Below are 23,875 nucleotides of genomic sequence, written 5' to 3' on the forward strand. Positions count from 1 at the left end.
TGGAAATCCCCACCCCAGTGACTCAGGGTTAATAGCCAAGCAATACTTCCATGCTGTGTTTCTCCTCAGTAAATCTCTCGTATGAGGTGTGTTCCAATTGTGTTCCAATTTATGATGTTCTTTGGCTCCCAATTGCTAAAATACCCTCACCCGGAAAACCCTTTTACACAAGGACAGGGTGTCTCCAACTCAGACCCGATCCTTCACATTGAGCATGAACTCCTGATGATCAAGGAGTGGCCCAATACTGGCAGCTGTGCCCCACGGCACCCCTCAGCGCTGGCTGGAGCTCCACAGACAGAGATCGACCTGAGACCCCAGAACGCAGGAGTGGGAGTGGGCTCTGCAGGGCAGATGAGAGCGAGGTCCGAGAGAACACAGAGACCCATGGCTGCCCAAGACAGCGGGAAAGGCCAAAGCTGGACCCAAAGCCCCTAACCTTTCTGGGATGGGGTCTCTGCCCTTCATCTTGGGTGGAGCGTGGCCCACAATGTCTATTCTTGCATCTCGACAACTATGCCTGTGATGTCCCTGGTGCATGTGGGCACTGAGACGCTGCCTACACAACACCAGGAGGCCCTCAAGAGCAGAACAACAACCTCCTTGCAAAAACAAGAGGCCATGGGATACACAGCGCCATAGAAATTTGAGAATCGTCAGCAGGCCTTTGGCCCCACAGTGCTCTCTGTAACTTGAAGGCTATTAGCTCAGGTGTGCTTGATAGTACACCTACTACTTAGAGGTAGCTCCAGTCACTTAGTACAGGGCACAAAACTTCAATTCCCCTCCCACCCGGCTACAAACACCCATGCATTCCTTAGGAAATTGATTGATTGATGATTGATTGATGATTAGGAAATCATCATCAGTTTTGTATATTTTTCATAAGTATTTATTTCACTTCACACATATGTCTCTATCTGTCCAAAAGCAATATATCACACTGTATACAACATTTTCCCAATGTATGTGCATAAATACTTATATCCATTCTAGTTTTAAAGGCCACAGAACATTTCACTGAATACAATCAATGTACCTAAAAGTACCATAATTTTATCTCTGCCTATTTTGGAGGTTTCTGTTTGTTTTGGTTGAGATTTTGTTTTTCTGGTACAGAAAGTGCTTCAATGTGAACAGCATTTTAAGTTTGGACCGTGTAAATTCCTAGACGTGGAATTGCTGGAGTGAAAGAAGCACACACTAAACGTTTTCAGAAATACTGACCGACTGCCTCCCAAAAACTCTATCGGCCCACCCTTCCTCTCAGTCAGTTCTGCTGGCATCACACTCCTGGTGTCACGACACCTGTGCACAGCAGGGCTGTGTGTTTTAGCCAATACCAAACTAACAGAACTAAAATGAGCTCAAGTCCAAGAGTCCACACAAGGGTGTGCAGAGAGAACTATGGGTCATCTCCAAATTCACCTACAAGAGGAAGAGTAAGTGACAGAACATCTGAGGTTAGAACAGTGGAGTGTGCTTGTTCCAAGGTGGAATGCGGAGATTTAGGAGAGGACTTTTCAAAACAAGTTTTACCTTTCGGTTTAAAGCTTCTGAAAGTAGCTTTCATACACTGTTAATATGTTTGACAATTTTAGATCTGGATAAACTGACAGAAAAGTCAGTTACTGAATGAACGAGTGAATGAATGGGCAAAAGGCACTAATTACAACATTTTGTGGGCAATCATATTCTAACCAATTTTAAAGTCATTTACAATTCTGAAAATTCTGCCAATGGTAAGTGTAGTGGCACATGCCTTTAATTCCTGCACTTGAGAGTCAGAGACAGGTGGATCTCTATGTGTTCAAGACAAGCCTGGTCTACATAGTAAGTTCCATGCCCTGTAAAGTGGGTTTAAACCCAGCTTCTCATTTGCCCAGTTCCCTCACCAGCATCTGTCTCTCTCTCCTCTATGGTCGCCCAGCTCCAGAGATTTATAGGGAGCTCTGAAGATAACCAACTGTTCCTAACGGCTCTGATAAAAAAAAACAGTCCATCCGGGACTGATTTCCCTCATGCTATCTCACACTATACAGTTGCTACCTTCAGGAGGCATGGGTAGTTACATTACTCGGTTCTTCTGCCTCCACATCAGTCAGACTGATCCCCTTCAGTCCTATGTCCCAGCGCCTCACAAGCCAAGCTGTGACAGGTCTTTCATGGCTTGTTTAAAAGTCTGTTCTAATTCTAGCACATCAAATGATGTGTTTCCTATGGTCCTAGTTTCTTGCTGGGGACCATTTTTTGTTAGGGCCCCTGTCTGCATGTTGGATCACAGGTGTTTTTCTTCTTTTTCTATTAAAGTTCAGACCTGAAGGGCATCTTCTATCGCTCTCACCACCTCTGCTGTCCTCTCGCTTATCTCACTTACTTGTCCTATCAGAGGCTAACATGGAGGCTGCTAGCTGCATCTCCCTTTCTTGTTGCAATTCCTCCTTCACACAAACAAGTTCCTGTGTGGTCACTAGCTCAGCCTCAGATGCATTTCTTAATCTACAGAATCCAGGCCTCTGCTTGCTGAAAATCTCTACCTTAATGCATACATCTAAAGACAGCAAAATCTCCTCTTAAGTTCCTTTGACCGATTTCTGAGTACCTCCATATTCTCATGGTAGACTCTACTCATCAGGCAGGCATGCTACCCCATACCACATATATGAAGCCTGCCACCCTGCCATTCCTCCCACAGACACTCCTAATCCTGAGTGTTCTCACTACCTATACCAAGAACCATGCAACTGTCCCCACAGCAAAAAGGCACACTAACATATGCCATACAGGAAAGGTGGAGTTTCCTCTTGACAAGCTGCTTCATCTCAGTCGCATGCCTTGCTACCCATAGCCAGCACCATCCATTCACTCCTTCCTAACTCATCTCTGATTCTGTCAAGTCCCTGTTCAGGTGCCTAATATGTTGTGACAGACTTTTCCTGAGGAGGTGCAGCACACAAGTCTATTTAACCCAGATAAGGAGCCCATGACTGACAAAAGTAAGTATATCACCAAAGTCCAACCAATCAATAAGTTTTATTGGGATCGCTTACAGGAAGATGGGTAAGTGGTTCATTACAGGAGCGGAAATGACTCAATGTCAGCTGCATCACCAAAGCCCATCCCAGAATGACAGCTCACAAAAGTTGACAATCTGGAGCACATTGCACAGCCTTCAGGCAGCTCAACAGGATAAACAGTGTCCTTTCCAGGTGGCTCAGTTGCTCTAATCCTCTTCCAGGCATTTCTTGCTCTCTTTTTTTTTTTTTTTTTTTTTTTTTTTTTTTCAGACTGCTTGGCTATTCTCTGTTATTCCAGGCCACTGGTCTGGTCTCAAGTCTTCTTGCTTTATCTGAGAGTAACTGTCTTTACTGTTTACTATTGGGGGGAAGGGAGGGAGGGAGGGAGGGAGGGAGGGAGGGAGGGAGGGAGGGAGGGAGGGAGAGGGACGGATGCAGCTAGTGAACATGGTCAGTTTCAGGAACTTCCTGAAGCTGTTCTGAGTTGTTGACTTGCTGCTCAAAGAGCTTCCCTGCAGGATGGAATGTTTTAATCTTGGATGAAACTGCTACAGCACAATCCTTATACTTCAATTCGGCCAGAACTCAATGATTTAGGGTAAGAACAAACTCACCCTAAATTGGCCTAAAAAATTCACTTAATGGTGAACAAAGATGCAAAAAAAAAAAAAAATTACTCATGAAATACTTGCAAATGGAATGCAAGAAAACATCAAAACATCCCAGAGATATAGTGATGGTTCAATATATGCAAGGCAATGAATGTAAAAAGTCAAATAAATGGACTCAAGGACAGAAATTGGTTATCTCAGTTCATGCACCAAAATCTTTTGATAAAATTCAGTGTCCCTTGATGATAGCCTAAGATCCTTGGAATAGAAGGAACATATTTCAATATAGTATCAGCTATACTTTACAAACCAATATCCAGTACTACACCAAATGGGAAAAAATATTCTTACTAAAATCCAGAACAAAATAAGAATGCCACTTTCTCCACTCTCGCTCACCATTGTACATGAAGTCTAAGCAGTAAGACAAGTGGAAGAAATGAAAGGGAAATAAATCAAAGTGTCCTTATTTGCACAGGGTGTGATTCTGTATGTGATACCCAAAGACTCCACCAGAAAACTCTTAGGTGTGATCAATAATTTCAGTAGAGCACCAGAACACAAAACTAACATAAAAGGCAGACACGGAGAGTACAGGCTGGGATTTAGTGCAGGAGCTATGGGCAAAAAATTGTTAGAGAAGCTGATTGTAGAAGCTGAGGACCAGGGCAGGAAGCAGCATCTGCCTACAAGGAAGGGAACATAGGAACTGCATACTTAAGCATCAAATTTCTATGAAATGACCCTCCCAAGGCTGTATTTGGTTTGGGGATGCTCACACACGTCCATCTGTTTCTGATTTAATACCCAGCCGAGTTCTTTTACAAGGTGGTGGAATGTTAAGAGTACTGCTAGGTATCAAGGGGCCCAGCTTGTCTCCTGCCTTTCCTTTCACACTCTTATCTTTCAAAGGCAAGGTCTCCTACAACTCAATCAGCCTCCAACTTGCTATGTAGCCAAGGCTGAGAACTTCCGATCCTCTTGCTTCTTCCTCCCAACACTTGCACTATGGGCATGTATCACCAAAGATGCTGGAGATAGAACTCTGTGCTAAACTACTGGGGTGGAAAGAGCCAGGCTTGAATGTTATATCTTTTCTCTTTTCAGTCTCAGAATGAACAATCTCTGCCCCCAAGCATCAAGACATCAGCGTCCCACCAAAAGAGTGACTGAGGATTTTACTAATTAGCAAGGCCCCCAAAGTCGAATTTAACCAAGGCTTTTCTTGCGCTTGCTACATAAGCCGTGGAAAGAGCATCACCTCCATGGCATCGGCCCATTACAGAACAGGCAACAGAGAAGAGGCGTTCCCCATCTAACAAACGTGTAGTTTCCATTTCCTTTCCTGTGACTGACACTACACTTCTTCTGCCCTCATACCCATGCTGCTAGCTGTTCCTCACCCTGGGGAACTTGACAGTGTCGTCTGTATTAATCAGGTCCCAAACAACTTGTCAAATACACAAGGACTGAAGGTGGATTTGACATGACTCAAGAATTTCATGAGTGGGAGGACTTAGTTCTCAGGCTGTGCCCACGTGAGACAGCTGTTAGTCAAAGGAATTGCAGTTAGGCAGGCTGTGTCTGCATTGTTGAATTTTGTGAGTGCCCTTTCTCTGCTCAGGCAAGCAGCTACAGGATCATTGCTGGTGTGAGGCAGATGTGTCTGTACTCATGTGGCCTTTTGAGTGGCACAGAAAAAAGGCTCCCATCTTAGCCTTCAGTATCGTCACACAAGACACCAGCTGACTTCAGACCACCGGTTGTCTGTGCGACTCATCCCAGTAACTCTTCCGGAGCTGTTCACCGTTTTGAGTAAACAGCATAAATACAAGGTCTCAAGGCTGTTATCAAGAAATGATTTCCAAAGCCCCAGGGACAAGAGCGCTGTGTGACTAAGGGGATGATGAGAAAGGTCTTATCTGTCATGTCTAGTCTCCAGTTTGGTATTCCAGGATCTAAAGAACTGCCCAGACTCTAATGAGTTTGGGGGATCAGGAGGGATTTCCATGACATGATTTCCTTGATCTTCACAGGGCAGTGTGCACTGAGGAGGCCCATAGCTCTACAGTTCTGTTCTGCAGAAGAGCAAACTCAGGTTAGGAATGAGCTCAGGTTCCAGTTTGTAGTGACACTTCCCATGTCGTGTAACTCGTATTTCAGGCTTTATTCTAGAACATGGGTTCTTTTTGTTTTCCATCTAGACTTACAGAAAGAAGTCTCTTAAGATCATAGTAAATCTCTCTCCATCCCTCTCTCCCTAAGACACTGACTCTAACCAGTTCCACATGTTTCCTCCCAGACAGACAGATATACATCAGTCATCACACTGAGTCTCTTATCAGTCCATCAGTCATGACACACTGAGTTTCTTATCAGTCTTCTCAAGCATGGTTTCTGACACAGTAGGGAATACTTCTTGGTTCTATGACTGATCTCTGTTACAAAAACACTCTTTTCAATTGTACCACAGACATGTAACAGAATTCGTACAGCAGATCTGAGTGTGGAAGGTTAGCAGCATCCCTGGGAGAAGCACCCTACTAGGTGACAGCAGCACCCCTGTCCCTAGCTCTGACAAACTCATGTCTCCAGACATGACCTAAAGCTATCTGAGGTAGTGTTTCCCTGGCTGAGAAATAACACCCTAAAGCACTGTATAAGCAGAGCTTCACATTGTGATTTGAAGTAGAAGAGTATGGGCTGTTTCCTCTAGATTCTACTGGACCACTAATGTCATCCACAGCTTCCTGAGTGCTAGAATGGCACTCAGATAGGTGGAGTTTGCATTTGTGTGCCTGTTTTTGAAAAGATCACAGGCCTGTCTCCATGCATGGAGATGAAGGGTTTTCAGAGTGTGCCTCTTCTCTGAACTCCAGATACCTCTGAACCCTGCGTGCAGGGGCCACATCTCCTTGGGAATTCATTTGGACATCTGCACATTTTCTGTACATCTTAGTCATTTTGCTCTTTTCTCAGACTCTTTGGGGAGAAAGTACAAAGACACACCAAATATCAAACACCTGTTACCACTGGAAGAAAGAACACCCTCAAGGTGGGTCTTCCCTGTCTCTGCGGCCGACCTGGAAGCTTCAGAGCAGCATAGAGCTGTGCAGACAGAAGCCTCAGATCCCGAGGACTGAGCAGGAGAAAGGAGTTGGTGCTGCCTCTGCAGGGCAGTACAGACGGGCAGCATGGCAGGGCAGGGGTGTCGCTGCATGTGAGACACGGCTGCCTCTCCCGACCTGTCTTCTCTCTTTTCTAACATTAGAACTGTTCTCATTTGCCATTTCAGTGCTGTATCTCAGACTGAAAAATCATCTTCCCAGAGCCAACAGCCTGAAATGTCTCCTCCTAAAGAGGTACACCAAGAAGTATGAACAGCATCTGGCAGACAAAGTCAGTGTAGAGATCACAAACAGGAGGATTGTGTGTCAGCTACTCAGCCTGTGCCGGAACTGTGCTGTGCTGCACCAATGGAGTCTGTGATTTTAATGGACTGGTTCGTTTGGGGGACGCATAGGCCAGTAACTCAAGAAAGTCAATGGCCAATAGTGATATGGAGGATTCTTACAGATTCAGCCTATGTGTCTAAGAGGATGACTTGAGGACAGACATCTGTGACCTTTCTGCTAAATCTACAGCAAGAGACCTAACCACAGTGAACATTCTCACTAGAACATAAGGTTTTTCACAGGGTTGAAGCAAGAAGTTTAGATCATATCTGGTACCATCTGTAGTCAATGATCTTCCCAGAGCTATGAGTACTATCTTGTTGGGAATAGTTAGTTTTAGCTCTTGGAGAAACACGTAGGGCTCAGCAGTGCTCCCTAGCTGGACAAGAATGCGCACTATAGGCAGCTACACACTAATTTATAGCTGTTTGCCGAGGTATAGGCAGCTACACACTAATTTATAGCTGTTTGCCGAGGTATTCTGTAAGCTGGTGTTGTCAGGCAGTAGAGGACTGAACAGCTCTGCATCATACATCTCCAAACCAAGTTTATTACTTGGTATTTTGTGCTGTTTTAAATGTCACTGGAAGTGAGCATCAGAAACAAAATGGAGGCTTTATTTTCAGTTCAGATTCACTAGAGACTGCTGATCAGCGGGTATAACATTTACTGTCAGCCTTGCCTGGGATACAGAATATACAATGTCGGCAAAGAATGGAACTGTGGATGACAGGTTATCAGATACAGACAATGAAGGTGCATCAAGACTTCAGGAAAGAGTAAAGTGCAGGTCTGAGAGATCCTCAGGCCATAAAGTGCTTGTCAGGCAAGCACAAGGACCTGAGCTCTAGGCCCTGAACACAAGTATCAGCAATAATGATGATAATAATGATAAAAATAAAGCAGGAGGCTGATGAACACTTGTAATCCCAGCACTGGGGTGGAAGAGACAGGCTGATCCTTGGTGTATGCTGGCCAGTAAGCATTACCAAGTGGGTAAGTTTCAATATCAATAAAAGACTCTCCCCCCAAAACTGATGTAGTCCACAACAAAAGATTGATAACTGAGCTCCACACTAACATGCATGCACACACGCACACGCACACGCACACGTGCAGTGGGGTATTGGAAATATTGAGACTTCACTGGTCCTAAAGACAGCTATATCATAATTCAGTAAGGGTGTGGTAACTGTGCTTCATAGCTCTTGGGGTATGCAGGAGAGCATGGATTATGTGCTAGCAAATCAGACCAGAGCAAAACTACACTTTGGTTCATAACCATGCTGAGACCTTTTTAGAGATATGAACTATAAGCCTAAGTATTTTTCTTTTTCTCTGCAGAAGAAGAAAGAAGAGGAAGTGCACCTCTGGTATGAACTAAAAAAATTTAAACAATTGTCTAGGGATTTCATCAAGGTGGACTCTGATCCAACTAGACTGGTGGCAGCTGATGCAGAAAATCCCTGTGAAGAGGTAGACTTCATCACATTATGATCATCCACTAAGACTGAAGTTCCCTATATAGAAAACACCCCAACAATCCACTACTGGTACATGGTGTAGAAGATGCCTGTGAAGGTGTAACTTGGACTAGGGACAGCACCATTTTAAAAGATGTGGCCCCCAACACACTGGCATCACCCTTTCAGGATGGGCAAGTGTCATTCTAAAGGAGGTGGCCTCCAGCATATCAGCACTGGCCAATCTGGCTATAAAGAGTACTACACTAACAAGGCTAGATAAATATCAAAGAACAATTCTAATGTAGAGGTGGTCCTCACTTCATCTGGGAGCCTGTGAAGTCAGCAATCCACACATTTCCAGATACAGGTAGAGTCAACATGCTTTGGCTGTGAGCCTATGCACTGGGCAGTCTACACACTGGCAAAATCAATGGAGGTTCAGGAGAAAAATGTTCAGTTCCATTCAGAAGGGAGAAACAGGCAAGGAGTGACTAGTTCCAATTAAGCGCAGAACTCTGTCTATTATGGCTTTGCTAGGCTCAGTCTCGGGACTGCAGCTTTTCCAGGCTGCAGATGCACACTGGTCACCATAGAGTTACCTACGGGCTCCCCCTGCCGTACTCCTACACTTTGCCTGAGAGTAGACGTTCTGTGGAGATCTTCTCTTGAGACAGTCTCTGTGTTGGCACTGAGGCTGGCCACAGCATCTTTTGAAATCTAAGTGAAGTTCCTCTGGGCCAACAGCTCTTAGAGGGATTGGCCTATACGGCTGAGCATTCCCACAACAGGCTTTCTGCAGGTGGGAAGCTCTGCAATACTGGTAGTTTGGCTCCGATAATGTCTCAGAAACACAGACCAGGGAAGTCACGTGTGTGAGTCTCAGTCTGAGACCAGAGATCTGAGGTTCGAGGACAAGTCCACAACCCAGAACCCAGAGCCTAGAGGACTTGGAGTTCCAATGTCTAAAGACAGGAGAGAAGTATGTCTGTTCCAGGAGAGACACAGGGGAAATTTCTTCTTCTCTGCTTGTCTGTCCCATGCAGCTCCAGACTGGCTGCATGCTGTCCACCTATGTTGAAAGTAGACCTTGCCCACAGAGCCCAGGCACCCACATACACACCAGTTTTCTTAGAAATTCCTCATGGCTACATCCAGAAATAATGCTCCAGTCAGGTTGACACTAAATTCCATGGTCTCAACATCCAGTCAGCTGTGACCAGAGGTTGGAGAAGAATTTATGCCCCCTTTGTGGTACTCTCAGGAAAGAGGGCCTCATGGAGGGCAAATCAATGACTTAGCATTTTTCTCATGTTCCCATTTTACAATCGGATTTTTTACATTAACATCCTATAGCTTGGAGGAAATATGGTCCTGCCCACGAAGAGGGTATGTGTTCTGTGTACACATCAAAGAAGAAATAAAGGCCATGTCAGCCGTCAGAACATAGAGATGATGAGGCTTATGGTCCTTTCTGAGGCACTTGGAAGTTCAGCCTTTTCACTCACCTTCCTAGAAATCCATAATGGCCATGTATCTAGGATGCAGTAGATTGTAGAAATAGGTTTTCTCAGCTTTGCCGCCTGGATAATAAATGAGAAAAATAATTATACGATACCTGAAAGTTCCTTTACAATGAAATAGAATGGGACTAGCCAGGTAAAAGTACAGATGAAATATAGTTTACACATGCAATGGAATATTCTGGCACATGCTACAGCCCAAATGAAGCTTGGAGACATGATTAGTAACGTAAGCCAGGCAGGAAGGGAAGAATATTACATGGTACCATTTGTATGACGCACCTAGAACTGGCTAATTTGTATAGAGAGCAGAGACTTCAAAATTACCCATGAAAGGACAGACTTCACATCAGCAAAGGTAACAAAGCACTGAATTCTCAAGAACTACAACAACAAACCCTGTTACTAGTAAAGCAGAGATCTGGGAATGTGGAGATGGCTCGGTATCCAAGAAAACTCACTGTGCAAGCATGAGAAGCAGAGTTCAGATCCCAGCACCTAGGGAACAATGCCAGTGTCCCACGTGCACTTGTGACCCAGCACTGAGCCAGGTGGAGAACAGAAAGGAGGATTGATGAGGCTTGCTGATTTCCTAGCTTAGCAGGAAAAAAAAAAAAAAGGATCTGTGAAGGCTATTCTTAGTTGTCAACTTGCCTACCTCTGGAATTAACTAAAACCCAGGCAGCTGGGTACAACTGTGAGGGGTTTTTCTTAAATCATTTGACATAAGAAGATTTACCCTAAATCCAGATCTTTGGAGGTAGGAAAATTCACCTTAAATCTGAGCCACATCTTCTGGTGGCAGCCTATCTGAAAGACATGGAAGAAGGAAGCTGTAGCTCTTTGCCTGCTTGCTCTCACTGGCAAGTCCATTCTTTCACTGGTAGTAAACCCCCTTTCTTTGAGATTCCAGGGTACACTGAAGCCCAGAGGAGACATCCAGCTTCATGGGCTGAACAGCTACTGGATTCTGGGACTTTACACTGGTAGACACCCATTGTTGGACTGGCTGGACCACAGGCTTACTAATGCAAGGTTCAAGTAGAGGAAGAAAAGACCCTCCTAAGAGGAAGAGGGGAAGAGTCACAACAAAGGACACATGAAGACCTCTTCTAATCTATATATAAGCACATACAGGCCTCAACATAGACATATACTACTCATACACGCATGTATACGCAAGCAAATATGCAAAAACACACAGCAATAAAAATTCTTTTTAAAAATGTATCCCACTTACCTTTGCTTTATAGGAGTGCTTCATACATGTCAAATCAATAATCAGTTCAAGCTCCTCATTTTGTTGTCACGTGTTTTTAAAAGAATCCAAAGATTCTTCTGGAGTTGCATCACTTCCAAAGTTCTGTCAGAGAGTGAAGAGAGAACAAGTCCTGTCTTGGACTGCAGAGATGGCTCAGAGGTGAAGAGCATTTGCTGCTCTTACAAAGGTTGGACCCTCAGTACACACATGGTGCTTTATGACCATCCATAACCCCAGTTCTAGGGTATCTGATGCACTCTTCTGACTTTCATGAGCATCAACATGCGTGCTGTGCACATGTAAACATGCAGGTAAAACACACAAAATGCAGAATAAAGAAATCTAATGAATAAGAATTTCTTTTTTTAAAAAAGTCCTGTCTTAATTTTCTATTGTCGTGACAAACACCATAATGAAGGCAACTTGTAAAAGAAACATTTAATTTGGGGCTCACAGTTGTCCATGATCATCAGAGTGTAGAGCATGGCAGCAGGCTGGCAGGCATGTCATTGGGACAATAGCTGAGAGCTTACCTCTGATTCACAAGCAAGAGGCAGAGAGAGAAAACTAACTAGGAATGACATGGGCTTTTGAGACCTCAAAGACTACCAACGATGATAAGTCTCCTCCTTCTCCTCCTCCTCTTCAAACAGTTCCACCAACTGGGGACCAAGTATATTCAACTATATGAGCCCATGGGGGCATTCTCATCCAATCCACCACAAGTCTTACACCACACTATGCTTTTATTCCAGCCCCATGAGATGAACACACAATGACACAAACAGTGTTGCTGTGTAACAATCTTTGTACACTGTAAATATGTATTACTTTCATTGGTTAATATAAGATCTGACTGGCCAATAGTTGGAAAGGTGGAAGTTAGGTGGGACTTGCAAACAAAAAGAGAGCACAGGAAAGACATTTTATTCCCCACAATTCTAATTTTCTTGAACTTCCAGTAGTAATCACCTTTTTTGGCACAGAGAATGAACTATTTATGTTTCTAGTCTAGCTAAGCCAACACATCCACACACTGAAACACATTATTATAAATTTGGTTTATTCATTATATTAGAGCATTACAGTGATGGATTTTCTTGAAATTATAGGAAAGTAAATCATATTGATCTATGAGTTTCATTTCTGGTTAGTAAAGTAATATTGCACAGTCACTTTCTCATAAGAAGGGCAAATGTAAAGCAATCTGGTTGAGAACTGGCATTCTACATGGGGAAATTTGCATTTCTAAAAAAATTCTGAATTAATTTCCACTTACCTTTCACAAAGGAACTTTGAAATAGCAAAATGAGTCCTAGGCATCCTCTGTCGACTGGACATAGTCTTTCCACCTGTTACATAGAATTGTTGTCAGCCAAATTGCATGTTAGCCTTGTTCTCTTCAGGGAATGAAGGTGTCTTTATGATGGGCAGCCAATCCCACACATCATGTGCCTTCTCTCTGCTCTGCCTTTTGCTACTCAACCTTTACACCTCCTAATAACCATTGCTACTTTCCTTCTTCCTGTTTCCTGATCTTGAAAATAGATACAAGGCAACCAAACAGTGTAGTGGTCTCCAAAAATACACAATACTCCAAACCAGGAACAGCCAGAACTTCCGTATACCTGGTAAAACTCAGCCTGGAGTCAAGTACTAAGGAGACCTGAAGGACATATGAGTCAGAGGAAGAAAAGTTCTAAGAGGAGCGGAGGGGTAACAAGGGTTGAGACTGGAGACAAAAGAAAGACAAGTAGTATTTTCTCACATGTGGAACCTTGTGTTTGTGTGTGCATGTACATAGGTGTATGTGCATAAACATCTATACACCTGAACATGTAAGGGTGACAATTTGGGAGAATTAAAATTATGAATGGAAACACCAAGGAGTAATAAACACTGGCTGAAAGAGCCCACGTTCTATCCTTTCACTACACAGTATCTTTAGTCTTCACACAACTGACACTAATTCAATCAGTAGAAATCTCCAGGTTCTTATAGGGATAGACAACTAGAACTTCAGAGCCACACTAGGAAGCACCAAGAAGAGTAAGACTTGAGCTGGTTTCTATAGATAAATGACAACTCAGCAGGGTCATTCAGCATGCCTGAAACATAAAAGTGGGGTCTGAGTGGCAGGAGAGGGCTGTGAGAAGAGGACCCCAGACCATCAGAACCTTGTGTTACATGCCACAACGGGTTTGCTTCTTTTACTCTTGAATTTTAAAACCTTGCTGTCTATGGCCTGTCTCCCAATTTCAACTGCATTTCAGTTTTAAATAACTACATAAAAATATCTGAGGAGTAAACTGGAAAGAAAGGAGGGTAAATAAACGAACCTCTGTAGAACTTGTCTGCAGTTAGATAAGGCAAGTTGTGTGCCAGGACACCAAAGGGGGTAAGCTGGCAGAGTCTAAATATACTCAGGGGATAAAACAAGGGCTTACTAAAGTATGGGAAGAGGGAAAGGGCAGCCTGACCATCCCTGGCTTCCGGTTATTGCTTATTTGTGGAGATAAAAACGAAGGGCCACGAGGGCAGAGCATCTCCAACTCAGATCTGATCCCTCGGACTGTCTGCGCTTACACAGCCTGAGGACTGTGGAACCCTGTGATCAAGGGGCGAGCCAATCCTGGCAGCGGCGCTCCACAGACTGGGACCTGTCTGGACAAATGAAGTGACCTCTGGGAGGCCGAAGACAGCCAGGATCCGGAGAACACCGAGACCCATGGCTTTGGAGGCAGCAGGAAAAGCTGAAGCCAGAACCAAAGTCCCGAACCTTTTCTGGACATGGTTCCTTCTCCTCTTCCTGAGTGTGGCATGCCCAGCGACGTCCAGGAGCCCACCGCGACAACTACAGCCATGATGCCCCCTGGCTCATGTGTGCCGCCCACTCAACACAGGGCAGTCCTAACCGCCAGAACAACAACCTCCCTGCACAGGACGCCAGGGAACTCAGAACGCCAACCGACCAACGCATGCCTAGTCGCGAGCCTCGCCAGTGCGCATGCGCAACGGCCCGCCGCCCTGATGACATCCCAGGCCGGTGAAATGCAAGATTTGTCAGCAGGCCTTTGGCCCCACAGCACACTCTGTAGCTTGAGGCCTGCAGCTCAGCTAGGTTTGGTAGTGCACTGTGCCCAGAGGTAGCTCCAGTCACCTTAAACAGGGGACAAAGGTTCAATCCCCCTCCCACCCTGCTGCAGACACCTGTGCATTCCTTAGGACATTGTCAATCATCCTCAATTTTGTATACTGTTCATAAGTATTTATTTCACACATGTATTTTTTATCTGTTCAAAAACAATATATCACATTTTATACAACATTTTCCCAATCTATGTACATACATACTTATATCCATTCTGGTTTTAAAGGCCACAGAACATTTCTCTGAATATAATCAACGTACATAAAAGTACCATAGTTTAACTGTCCAATATTGGCATACCTCTGCCTATTTTGGAGGTTTCCATTTGTTTCTGGTGCAATTTTGTTTTTCTGGTACAGAAAGTGTTGCAGTGTGAACAGCATTTTAAGTCTGGACCATGTCTAAATTCCTAGACGTGGAATTGCTGGAGTGAAAGAAACACACACTAACGTTTTCAGAAATACTGACCGACTGCCTCCCAAAAATTCTATTGGCCCACCCTTCCACTCACAGTCAGTTCTGCTGGCATCACACTCCTGGTGTCACGACACTTGTGCACAGCAGGGCTGTGTGCTTCAGCCAATACCAAACTAACAGAACTAAAATGAGCTCAAGTCCAAGAGTTCACACAAGGGTGTGCAGAGAGAACTATGGGTCATCTCCAAATTCACCTACAAGAGGAAGAGTAAGTGACAAAACATCTGAGGTTAGAACAGTGGAGTATGCTTGTTCCAAGGTGGAATGCAGAGATTTAGGGTAGGACTTTTCAAGACAAGTTTTACCTTTCGGTTTGAAGTTTCTGAAAGTGGCTTTCATACACTGTTAATATGTTTGACAATTTTAGATCTGGATGAACTGACAGAAAAGTCAGTTACTGAATGAACGAGTGAGTGAATGGGCAAAAGGCACTCATTATAACATTTGGGGGACAATCATATTCTAACCAATTTTAAAGTCATTTACAATTCTGAAGATTCTCCCAGTGCCAGGTGTGGTGACACACGCCTTTAATTCCAGCACTTGGGAGTCAGAGACAGCTGGATTTCTATGTGTTCAGTGCTGGCCTGGCCTACATAGTAAGTTCCATGCCAGCCATGGCTACATAGTAAGACCTTGTCACAAAAAAAAGAAGAAAAAGTAAATTCTCCCATAATTAAAAAATAGATCAATGTTTTCAATATTGCTATTTGGGAAAAAAAAGAAACAAATTAAGAATACATAGTTTGTAGGCCTATGCTTAGGCTCATTACAAATTGACATTAGATTATAGAATGCTCCTTTGGGGAACATATTGAAATTTGCTGATACGTGGCCCAATGGACAAATAGTACAAATGCCTGATAGCATGATGATATACAAGCATGATATAAATATGTAAGAAACTCCAAAACCTAAACTCGTCTTTGTCTTGGTTAGTTTTTAATCAACTTAACACCAACCTAGACCTATCTAGAAAGAAGTAATCTTAATTGAGAAAATCCCTCCATAAGACTGGCCTGCAGTTAGCCTGCGGGACATTTTCTTGAATCATGTTTGAAGTGGGAAGGCCCAGCCCACTGTGGCCAGTGCTGTCCCTAGACAGGTGGTCCTGGGGTCTATAAGAAAGTAGTCTGAGCAAACCATGGGGAGCAAGACAGTAAGCAACACCCTTCCATGGATGCAGCTCCAGCTCCTGCTTCCAGGTGAGTGCTGTGGTTGGTAATGAGGAAAATCAAAGCGGGCATGTGGGCACTGGTGCAGCATGGTCACCTACAAAGGCTGAGCCTCTTCTACGGGAACCAGACTTGCCAAACCACTACCAGTGTGTGGACTAGAGGATGTCTCCGATGAGTTAATGCCCAGCACATTGTCATCAGCCACCCAGCCCAGGGAAAGTGTGATGCTGACAAGGCCAGGTTAGTCACCACAGATTCCTGACTTGGAAAAGACTTGTGTAGAAGTGGTCCCCATTGCGTCTGGGTCAGCCACACAGGAGTGAGACTGGAGCTCACTGGTCAGCTGAGGCAGTGCTGGTGGACAGGTGTCTGGAGTCTGGAGCACTGAGCACCACAGAGAATGCTGTGTCCCCTTGTCCACGTCCTCAGGCTTTTGCTCCGTGATCTGCTGACTCTGCTGTGGGGACAGAACCTCGTGTGACGAGTGCTGTGTTTGTGTGTCCTGCTGCCCTGACTGGCTTGTAAAAGTGGTGTTTAACTTAAGCCAGGTCAGTTTTCTGAAAACTTGTTGGAAGTCAGATCCTCACCTTTTAAGGGTTCTGTAGAGATCTGAAGAATCAAAAGTATCTACTGAAATGATCTCCCTTCATAAGGAATGTGTTGTGTTGAACTATTACTCTCTGAAAACCAGACTCTTGGATAACCTTGCCACATAAAGGAGAGATGCAAAGTCAAGAGAATTTCAGTTGCATGAGATTATGTTTTCAATGCTTTCGAAGATCCTCTCTGGAAATTCTCAAGTAGGGCCAGGAAGATGGTGACTCCGTGGATGAAGCGCTAGCAGTGACTGTGTTAGGACCTGGGACAGAACCTCCAGAAAGCACATGACACCGGGGAGGGTTGGCCACCTCTGTGTTCAAAGTTCTCTCAAGGTAAGGGGCCATGGAGACAGGAGAAGCCCCCGCTTCTGATAGCACAGCCAGCTGGGCAGACACAGCAGCACAGAAGAGACTCTGTTTGACCAAAACGTCAGGGAAGGACGGCACTTGAGGCCGTCTTCTGACATCTGTTACAGAGGAAGGAAGGAAGGAAGGAAGGAAGGAAGGAAGGAAGGAAGGAAGAGAGGGAGGGAGGAAGGAAGGGAGAGAGGGAGAGAGGGAGAGAGAGAAGGAAAGAAGGAAGGAAGGGAGGGAGGAAGGAAGAAAGGAAGGGAGAGAGGAAAGGAAAGAAGGAAGGAAGGGAGGAAGGAAGGAAGGGAGAAAGGAAGGAAGGAAGTGAGAGAGGGAAGGAAAGAAGGAAGGGAAGGAGGGAGGGAGGGAGGGAGGGAGGGAGGGAGGGAGGGAGGGAGGAGGGAAAAAATCCCTAAATGTCTCAGAAAAAAATAAGAAAATCCTCAAATATCTCAGCCAATTTGTTTTTCATTTGTAACATCTGGCTTTGTAGCCTGAATAGACTTGACTTGAGCTCCTGCTTCCTTAGCTTCCAAATGCTGAAATTCCATGTGTGTATCACCAGCCCTGGCTATTTGCAAGTTTCTAAAGGATTGCCTGATCCTTGTCTTACCTTGCATGAGTCAAAGCCTCCTCTTGAATGAGGAAGATCTTCAAATTGCAATGCCCTGTCACAATTAGACACAGGTGAGTCAGTCAGCCTTCCCCAGCTGTGAGCCTGTGCAGTCAGGGACCAGCACACTTCTTGACACAGATGTGACAGTCAGCCTTCCCCAGCTGTGAGCCTGTGCAGTCAGGGACCAGCACACTTCTTGACACAGGTGAGTCAGTCAGCCTTCCCCAGCTGTGAGCCTGTGCACTCAGCAATCCTTACACTTCCAGATACCTGTGAGGGAGTCAGATGCCTTCCCCGGCTGTGAGCCTGTGCAGTCCAGAATCCATACACTTGCAAAGTGCAGTGAAGGAGCAGGAGTAAGCTGTTCAGTTCCATTTTAGAAGGGAGAAATAAGCAAGAATGAGGGGAGTGGTCCCAGCTAAGTCAATGACCCTGTCACTATGCTTTGCTGTGCTCAGTCCACTGACTGCTCTCACAGCTGGAGTCTTGAGCCTGCAGTTGTCCCAGGCTGTGGGTGCACACTGATTGCCCTGCAGTTCCAGGGTCTCCAGAGGCTGCCCCCCTCCCACAGCACTGCCGTAGAGAGGAAACTGTGGAACTCTGTCTCTGTGGCAAGTCTCTGTGTGGGTCCCCAGAATGTCTGCAACATCTTTGAAATCCAAGTGAAGTTTCTCAGGACCTCACATCTCTTAAGGGATTGGCTTACATGGCAGTCTTCCCACAACAAGCTTTCTACAAGGTAGTTCTGGAATACTGGTAATTTGGCTCATTCGGTGTCTGAAAAGCACAGACCAAGGAAGCCACTTGTTTGAGTCTGTCTGAGGTGAGAGCCCCAAGGACCTTGAAACACAAGTCCACACCTCATAATTCAGGGCCAGCAGACCACAGTTCTGACATAAGGAGAGAGGAAGAACATGTCTGTCCCAGAAAAGACACAAAGGAAATCTCTTTTCCTCTGCCTGTTTGCTCTGGGCAGCTCCTACCTGGTGCATGGTACCCCCACCCCATGCTGAAAGTGGACCTTGTCCACTCAGTCCATGCACTGACATAAAAGTTTCCTTAGGAAACTCCATGGTCACATCCAGAAATGATGCTCCATCTTGTCAAGCTGTAGTAAAGTTGATGGTCACAGCTCCCAGTCATCTGTGGCTAGATGTTGGAGAAGAGACTTTATGTCCCTCTGTGGTGCCATTGGAAAGAGAGGGTCTCAAAGAGGGACCCCCCAGTGACTTAACATTTCTCTTCCAGACTGCCAGGTCTGAGCTCTTCTGGAGACACCTGGTCCTGAGGCCTCAGACTTCTTGCTTTTCCAGGGCAGTTCTGACTATGGAAAGCCAGTGCCCTGTGGTCATTCTGTGTGCTTTTAAGTGCACAGTTTCTCCATTCTGCCTGTTTGAACACTCAGAGAGGAACAGAAACCTGGGGTGGCCTCCATGGAACACTGGCAAAGAAATGAAAACCCATTCCTGATCTGAGATTGTTTCTTCTCCCTTAACTTCCCGCGGCTGTCAGAGAACACACCCAGGGTCTGATTCTGCACCAGCTCTTTGGAAGGAACAGTGTATGGCAAGGTCAGTTCACAGTGAATTTGATGACAGTATGTAGATGACGTTCAGAGTCCCTTGAATTGGCCAAGTTGTTTAATGCTCTATTAGAAACACTTTGTTCTAGTCAGGAGTGGTAACTCATGCCACTAAACCCAGTTGTTGACAATCTGAAGCTAGAAGCTTTTAATAGGTCTGAGGCTGGCCTAAACTACATAGTGAGTTACAGGCTAGAATGAACTACAGATGGAGACCACAAGGAAGGAAGGAAGGTGCAATGCTAAAGTGAGCAAGAAGACTCACCTACTTGCTGTGTATCACTGTTTTGAGCACCTACCCTATAGTGTGCCTGGGGATATAAAAGATGCAAGATCTTGATATGCGTCCACAAAAGGTGTACTGTCAGGCCAGGCATGTGGGACACACCTTTAATCCTAGCATACAGGGAGAACACACAGATAGAGTTCTGTGAGTTTGAGGCCAGCCAGGTTCACATAGCAAGTTCTAGGCCAGTTAAAGATACATAGTAAGACCCTGTCTGGAAAAAGTGCATAATCACTCATTTAAAAAAAACCAAAGACATGAGGTGACAGATAGAAAACTTGCTCCATTGTGCCTGGGGACACAAATGGGAGATCACACAGAGAATGAGCACCTGTTCACATGAGGCACCTGTACTATAGTCTTCCGGAGGTAAATACAGAGCACTGTGGGTTTCAGAGAAAGAGGGGTCACACCTGAGGTGATTTATGGTGACTTGTAAAGAGGGACCAGTGGGGAGTCTCGTGGGGAGGGGCCAGCCTTGGTCAGGTTCACTGTGCTCCTGCATCAGTGAGCAGTCCTGTGGACTGGGATTTGTGGTTGGTATCAGAAAAGGATGGCAGATATACGACCCATCAGAGCTGTGGTCTCCATTGCCCAGGGTGAACAGGAAGAACAGTGGTGCTTTTGAGTAAAGGGAGACCTCTTCCGGTTATTTTGGGCAGAACAATGACATGACCTAAGCTACAGAGCAGGAACCATAAAACAAAGAATTCAAACTGCTCACCTACATAGGGCTCCAGCAGGAAGAGGACTTGGATCTCCTGCTGGAATTGGGAGCTCATTGACGATGTTGGTTTAATGAGTTTTAGGTCATGATGGGCAGAATGTCAGTGTTTTAAGAAGTTCTGGGAAGCTGGATGTGCATCAACACACCTGTAATACTAGCACCAGAGGCTAAGACAAGAATATTGTGAGTCTGGGGCTAAATCTGAGCTACACAACAAGACCCCATCTCCAAAAACAAAACAGAAGAAGTCATGGGGGTGAAGATGATGACTGACGATGGTGGAGATTACCCTTTGGAGGAGCTTCGCTCTCAGGGACGAGAGATGAGGCCGTGCTGCCAAGAGCTGTGTTGACAGAACGCGTACCTGTTTGGATACAGGGAAATGGTTTACACATATTTTGACCTGGCCTTACTTTTGTTGGTTAAATTGGCGCTGCTCGTGGCTGGCCGCCGCCCAGGGCGGCCATGCCAATGGAGGAGAGTGCTGGTCGGAAGAATCACAAGCCATGGTTACTTTTTTAGAGCTTTATTGGGAGAGAGAGAGAGAGAGAGAGAGAGAGAGGGAGAGAGGAAGAGAGAGAGGGAGAGAGAGGGAGATAGAGGGAGAGAGAGAGGGAGAGAGAGGGAGAGAAAGGGAGAGAGAGAGAGAGAAAGGGAGAGAGGGGGGCAAGGGAGGGAGGGAGGGAGGGAGGGAGGGAGGAAGTGAGAGGGAGAGAGAAGGGAGGGCTTTTTCCTTAAATGAGGCTTTTAAGGACACAGGGCAGCCCCAAGAGGCGGGTTTCCACGGAGCAGGTCAGAATACTAACACACATAGTATCCGAATGTCAGTTCTTTTCACTCAGAATGTTGAGTTTGCACTGAATTCCTCAGCAGAGATAATGTGGAGTCAGTGATGCATCAGCCTTCTTTCTTTCTTTTTTAAAGTTTACCTTTTTTTGTTTTGTTTTTTTTTATGATGCATGTTATCCCATGGGGCCTTGTGAACTGTTTTTACTATTTTTTCTTTTTAATGCCTGTCTCTCACGTTGAGTAATCTGAACAGACCCAACCGTTGTTTGATTCTTTCTTCTTTATACTCATTTCTGCTGTCGAGTTCCCATAAAGAAAGTTTCATTTCAGTTACAATCTCCAACTCAAGAATGTTTGTTTGGTCTGTGTTTAGAATTTCTAGATGAGTCATTCTTTATGATCCATTCACTAGAGAAGAGAGCTTACAGCCAATAAGCGATGAAAGCTGTCTCGAAATTACCTCTGCTCCACTGAGTTAACACGTAAGACAGGGAGAGCCAGAGGAAAGAGGAGAGAGGAGACGTGGGGATGAGGAGGGCACCTCTGCTTCACTGAGCCTGCTTTTATAACAGGTCTTTCTTTGGAGCACCAGCTCCCAAATAATGACATAGAGACTTACTATAAATTATGAAAGCTTGGCCTTAGCTTAGGCTTGTTCCCAACTAGCTCTTATAACTTAAATTAACCCATTTATATCAATCCACACTGCCACATGGCTTGCTACCTCTCCTGCATACCACTCCTGCTTCCTCCATGTCTGGCTGGTGAATCTCCATATTTCAGATTCTTCCCCCAAGTTCCTTTCATTCCCCAGAAGTTCCTCCTATCCTCTCCTGCCTAGCTATTGGCCATTCAGCTTTTTATTAAACCAATTACAATGCAACAGCTTTCACACCGTGTGATCAAATATTCCACAACATGCTTTTTCTTATTTCAGAACTGGACTTTATAAACTAATGACTTCTGGCTTGAAGTTCTGCCCACATAGAGGGCTAAATCCACAAAAAAACAAGGCACAACTCTGCTCTGAGTACACGTCTACGCAGAAGACATCTAAGCCGTATTTGTAATGAGAACACAGAGCTCATGAGGCTTATGGTCCTTTCTAATACACCTAGAAGATCACTTGTCACCAACTTCCCCAGAATTCCACAATCAGGGATTCAGGCAGCACTTGAAAGTGGAAGTCGATTTGGATTTCAGCTCACCCCATGACTTCATGTCTGTAAGGCTTCTGACCCTTGCTGGGTCTTTCATCTGATATGTGTGTTCATAATAACACATACTTTATAGAGTGATTAAAAAGATGAAGCGAGACTAGGCTATAGTTCAGTCACAGAATGTGTTCAGCATGCATGAGGCCCTTGGTTCAATCCCCAGCATCACTAGAAAAGGAAGTCATTACAGAAAGTACGTAACACACTATCTACTTATTAAATGTTACTTTGTTCTCCATCAGTCTCTGTTACTAAGTTTCCATCAGTGATCTGAATGCAAAGGAAAAAAGCAATGTAAGATATAAGCACATTCGGTTCTGGAATTTTACCCAAGAAGTAGGATTCTCACACCCTGGTTAATGGCTTCTTCTCCCAGGGTGTGTTCCGTGAAACCACGATTTAGCTGATCAGACCTCAGTGCTTCAGATCAGCATCAGATCAATAAGATTCTGGTGCTTTAATCCATACCAGCCTGTTCCATTTCTTTGGGGTTCAGAGAAAAGCAAGTGACATAGAAAAAGGAACAAGAGTCCTGTCCCATAAAATATGAAAGATCTAGAAGTGGGACCATGGAAGGTTAGGATCACGGGAGCTGAGGACTGATTTTGTGTGGCTGAACGGTAATTATGTATGCACATACATACATATCTATGGGGCTTTTGGTGTGCCTCACATTGCTCCCCGAACTAAAATTAACGGCTCATTAAATGACAGCTTTTGAAACAATATACATATATTATTGATTTATCACCTTTATGTGTACTTATTTACTTAATTTCATTTGTTCAAGTCTTGTGGATAGATAATATTTTTCAGCTGAACGTGAGAAAGAACTTTCTGGCAGATTTGTTCAAAATCCATTGTTCTGTATTTGAATACAATAATGTGTAGGTGCCAAGATGTTGAAATAGACACCACACCATTTAAAAATCATATTTTCCACAGTTCCCAGGTATCCAGTTATAAAAACCCTTTCTGAACCTGGCCGTGGTTCAACACATCTGCAATGCCAGCACACAAAAGGCTGCTGCAGGAGGATCACTAGTTTGAGGCCAACATGGGCTACATAACTAGACTGCCTCAGATTAATAAATCAGTAAGGATTTGTATGCCAAAAGTGAACAGTCTCCTCGGGGAGTTGTAAATAAGCTACCTTTCATTATTGGATAATAACCGTCAAAACTACAGTGAACCCAGTGACTCCTTTTTTTTTTTTTTAACAGAACTGAATATCTTACACGTGACTCCAGAAAATATGTGCAAAGGTAGATGGGAAGACTGATTCAGACCACGAAGAGAGCTCAGTGGGCGGGTCGGTTATCAGACCCATTGCCATAGGTGACACTGATGTCATGGTTTCACCTCAAGGCCGAGAACCGCTGGCCTTTAGTGGGACTCTTAAATAAGAAGCTTAAGGCTGGGGTTGTGGCTCGGCTGGAAGAGTGCTTGCCTTTCAATCACAACCCCTTGGTTTCGATCCCCAGCATGACCTAAGTCTGTTGTGGTGGTGCTTGCATATAACCCATTACTGCTGAGGGGGAAGCAGGAGGGTAAGGAGTTCAGGATCATCCT

At 44.8% G+C, this 23,875-nt stretch overlaps 1 long non-coding RNA gene across 1 annotated transcript; it reads right to left on the reverse strand.

Moving 5' to 3' along the window:
* Positions 1-5,776: 5,776 nt before the first annotated feature.
* Positions 5,777-14,286, reverse strand: LOC131907078 (uncharacterized). The gene is made up of 4 exons (XR_009378284.1): positions 14,110-14,286; positions 12,610-12,682; positions 11,310-11,432; positions 5,777-10,129 (listed from the first exon to the last, which is right to left on the reverse strand). It is a non-coding gene; the product is annotated as an uncharacterized LOC131907078 (long non-coding RNA).
* Between the last annotated feature and the right edge of the window lie 9,589 nt (positions 14,287-23,875).

This window comes from Peromyscus eremicus, chromosome 3, assembly GCF_949786415.1.
Source record: "Peromyscus eremicus chromosome 3, PerEre_H2_v1, whole genome shotgun sequence".
Taxonomy (NCBI): Eukaryota; Metazoa; Chordata; class Mammalia; order Rodentia; family Cricetidae; genus Peromyscus; species Peromyscus eremicus.